The 4,388-nt window shown below is 51.0% G+C and overlaps 2 non-coding genes across 2 annotated transcripts; one reads left to right on the top strand and one right to left on the bottom strand.

The window, feature by feature from the left end:
* The first annotated feature begins 2,602 nt into the window (after positions 1-2,602).
* On the top strand, positions 2,603-2,709 carry LOC119820185. The gene has a single exon (XR_005286437.1). It is a non-coding gene; the product is annotated as a U6 spliceosomal RNA (small nuclear RNA).
* A 637-nt stretch (positions 2,710-3,346) lies between these two features.
* On the bottom strand, positions 3,347-3,453 carry LOC119820180. Its single transcript, XR_005286433.1, has one exon. It is a non-coding gene; the product is annotated as a U6 spliceosomal RNA (small nuclear RNA).
* Positions 3,454-4,388: the final 935 nt, after the last annotated feature.

Here is a 4,388-nt window from a genome sequence, read left to right as displayed (position 1 = left end):
TTGGCGCTCCTCTAAGCCTCACCCGAGGAAGCCTTTGCCACTTCCACGTCAATATTGGGGTATTGACATGGCTGCTCCCATGTTAACAATACATATTCACCTAGGGCTTCCTCCCCCACACCCTGAACTGTACACACTGGAAAAGGTTCTCTACTCAATAGACTTGGTGGTTAACTTAATTTTTTTCCTCCTGTATACAGTAAACATTTCTTGAATTTTCGGAATGTAAAGGGTTAATAAGCCATCTTTGTGGGGAGCAGCTTGACTCTGAAGGAGTGAGCAACTTGGAAGGCCATCAAGGCTATGACCTTCTAACTGACCGTTCTTCGCACTGTGCCTTAATTCTCTACGAGAGATCATTTAGTAGTCAAGTTTTTAGGAGTGCGAGAGCATGAAAGGGTTTTGACTCATTTGTTCAAATCATAAAATCGAACATCAATTTATTACATCTTAACAGCTTTGAAAACAGAAATGTCTATTGAAAAGACAAGCTAGTAGAAGCCTTAAAAAACAGAACAAAAAAAAAACAGAAAAAAACTTCTAATGGATGATTTAATTCAACAGACACTTCGTTGTTTTTTTCGCTGTTTTGTATTTGTTTTTTTTTCTTTTCAATGTGAAAGAACATTGTTTTTATTACTTTTCAAAAGCTGTGAAAGAAAACCTCCTCAGCTCTAAACACAGAGAAAGCAGGCTGCGCTTCCCTGCCTTCCTAGTGCTCGCGGTTTTCTGGCCTCTGCTTTTGTCTCAGCAGTGTAGAATGTCTATAGGACTTCACGCGATTTCCTCTTTGTGCTTCAGGAATCTGGGTGCCAATTAAACAATTCTCAAACTTACTTCATGTGTCAAGTTAGAGGAAAGGTGGGGGGATGAGGAGGAGGGGAGTTAAACTCTAGTTACATCAAGTAACATGAATGAATGAATGCACTATTCATTCATGTTTGAGACAGAGCTCGTATAGGCGTTGTACAGGACTGTCCTCTGAACCATTACGCTGAGCTCAGTTGTGCCTGTTTGCCAAAGATGATCTCAGCTGCGCTCCCTGAGTGCTTACACCTGCCGGTAAAGGGGTGAGGAGGTCGCCCGACCCTTCCCCCGAGGTTCCGCCCCTTTCGGTCCAGAACTGCAGGTGACCTCGCGGAGGGGCGGGGCCAGAGCCTGTCAGCTGGGTAGAGCGAGGGAGTGGGGGTCCATCTGTCCGGCCGTGGGGAAGGAAGTCTTCAAGTCTTCATCCCTGCTGGGCAAAGGCTTTCCAGGTGCTGCCTTCCGGACGGTGAGCACCTATGACCCCGTGAGCCACTCCTCCTCTGCGTCCTAGAAGGAAGCTCAGCTCCGGGTTCCCCTGGGTGAACTCTGGAGGAATCGTTCCCGCCCTTGGAAGGAATTTTAGCTGTGCTAGTCCCGGCTGGGCTCGTAGTCGCTCTGCAGGAGAATCAGAGATTTTCTGATTCTTCTGTGATGACCTCCCCAGTGCGGGGATTACAGGTATGTGCCACGCCACAGCCGACCGGTGGCGGTGCTAATTATATGCACGCATGAGGACCTTTGCCCCGACTTCATTCAGAGAAGTGCTGAAACCACGCCAACGATCAGAGGCTCTGACCTTTGTCCCTCATTTTACAGCTCGCAGAGTTACGACTTGAACAGCACAGGCTTTGCTGTTGTTTAACAGTACAATAACGATTTCCGGCAAGTAGGTATGTTTTACACATTTGTATCGCAACGGGGCTAACATGTTGAACGCAAATGTCATTTAATATGCAGCAGAGGAAAGGAAGTGCAAGAGCGATTCGGCTGTTCTACTCCAAAGTGAGCAGTGTACATCCTCAAAGACCCCTCTCCGGCCAAGGAGGTGGGCTTCCGCCCTTCCATCTGCGTGCCGGATGTTTGGTTGCCAGGCAACAGGCAAGCGCCTGCCAGACACCTGTGAAGGGGTGCGGCCCTGGGTCCCAGACCTCGGTCCTGGACCCAGCCGGCGCCTGCGCAAAATGTGCACAGGCCGGTGTCACCTGCGCCCCGCCACCCCGAGAGAGTGGAAGGGCGTGGTCGCCCGGCCGCCGGAACGGACTGTGTCCGCGCCGAAGGTGCTGGAAGCCGCGGGGCTGAGCTCGGGAGGCATCACCTGTCCCGGGCAGACGTCAGAGCTCTCTGCCCAGGGCGCCTACGTCACAGTGGGACGTAGGTAACAAGTTCCAGGTTTTAGTCCGGGTGGGATGGGGAAAGGGTGATCGACTCGGGGCTCTGGAGACTGATCAGCACACATTTCCCCCGCTCCCGGACCGGTGTCAGGGAAGGGCGAGCCTCCCGGCGTGCCCGGAGAGCCCATTGCTGAGGGGGCTCACCGCCGCACCTAGGACTCCAGGAGAGGCCTCTTACCCGACGTGCACCGGGCGCTCATTTGCATGTCCGCCCAGAGGTAAACCACGCGGGGCACGCGCTCTCCGCTCAGTAGCCGAAGTCACGAGCATAGACATAGGTTTCTGGTGAAGATAATGCTTTTCCACTCTCGGTGAGTGCAAGAACATACAACAACTGAGTCACCCTAGTCTTAAAGTTTATGAGTTATTGTACCTTATATATTCCGCGTCTAGAAGCATGATACGTGCTCGCTTCGGCAGCACATATACTAAAATTGGAACGATACAGAGAAGATTAGCATGGCCCCTGCGCAAGGATGACACGCAAATTCGTGAAGCGTTCCATATTTTGCATACTTAATAAAGCAATGGACTGACCAAAACGTCCGACGGGGCGACTCTTGACCTCTTCATTTTGCAGCGGCCCCTCCCTCAACAGCCTCCAGCGTCTCCAAGGCAACGGGGCACGTCACTATTAAATGCCCCATTTATTCGTTTCTTTGGACCCGAGTGTTTGTTTAAACCTGCTGTTGTCAAATTTGTGTAAAGCAGCATTTGCTCGTGTCCTTTCGAGGCTGCATGCAGAGGGGCTTGTGAAAACAGATCCTAACGCTGGCTGCTTTTAGCAGTTGCACACTCAGGTCTACAGAACCAGCAGAGAGTGCCAGGACGCCGGGGAAGAGACCGGCGAGGCTCCGGTGCGTCCCTGGGGGCCTCCACCACGCGGTTCATAAGCCGGGAAGTCTTCTAAGTGAAAATGTTAAACTTCCCGGGGCCCGGGCTTCGGGCTAGGGAAGAAAAACTCAAGTCTATTTTCGAATTAAAGAAAGGTACATTTCAGGTATTCCCGGTTTGGGTGAAATTAATACCCATTTTATAATACCGTAGACAACGATGCTCGCATTAGGAAAAGCAAGCAAACTTTCAAAACTGAGTGCAAACCAATGTAGTTTACAAGTACGGACGTAAAAGTCGAAATACAGTTGGCAAAAAATATGGAACGCTTCACGAATTTGCGTGTCATCCTTGCGCAGGGGCCATGCTAATCTTCTCTGTATCGTTCCAATTTTAGTATATGTGCTGCCGAAGCGAGCACGAACTTCTGTTCTATTCGAGGGCTATATAAGGGCCACTACTTTTTAGCTCTTAAACTTAGGGTGATTTCATCATTGCGTTCTTAGGGCGCACAGAGACTTAAGAGGAGTTTTCTTATCAAAGTCGTGTGGCTCTGCTCGTAAACACAGCTGCTAAGTGGAGTTCATGCTGCCTGCGTGGACCCGCGTGGTTTACCTGGGTGAGCGCATGCAAATGAGCGCCCGGTGCACGCCGGGTACTGCCCTATTCGCCTACAGTGGGCGGTGAGTTCTCGGTTCTCTGCCCGCGGGGCATGCCGGGACGGAGCACAGTGGAGCCTGCCGGGCGGCGAGCGTGGGGGCTCGGGGAGGCTCTGGGAGGCTCGGGGAGGCTCGGGGAGGGACTTCGGGGAGGTTCGGGTAGGTTCCGGGAGGGGGTTCGGGGAGGCTCGAGGGGATTAGGGTGGGGGACTCGGGGAGGCTGGGGGAGGCTCGCCTCGGACCGTACGGTGCTCCAGAACCGGTTGTCGCGGCTTAGTTCCCGTGAAAAGTACTTCGGAAACAGACACCAGAAAACAATCGACCCCTAACGACCTGACCCTTTGTAAATATGGAAATGTTAATATAAGTCCTTTACATCGCCTGATCCTCAGCTGGCGCTCAAGTTTGCTGAGTGGTTTCAAAGATGCCATCTTAGAAATTGTCACAAAGAGCTAAACTAGTCTCCCAATTGTATTTGATGACCACACACGTGGGTTTCTGTTCTTCAGGGATCAACATTCGCTTCTTTCTAGGCTAATGATTCATTGAAGACATGAGATACTTACCTTGTTAGGGGTATGTCTTAGATGTGGCCCATAGTGTTGTTAGGCTTTTGGTCTCTTATGCTGCTTAATTGGTTTATTTGCCCTGTTTCTTGAAAACGTGTGCATATGCATAGAGGCTGAGAGCTTGATGA

This window comes from Arvicola amphibius, chromosome 7, assembly GCF_903992535.2.
Source record: "Arvicola amphibius chromosome 7, mArvAmp1.2, whole genome shotgun sequence".
NCBI lineage: Eukaryota > Metazoa > Chordata > Mammalia > Rodentia > Cricetidae > Arvicola > Arvicola amphibius.
This window is presented reverse-complemented; position numbering and strand designations above follow the sequence as displayed.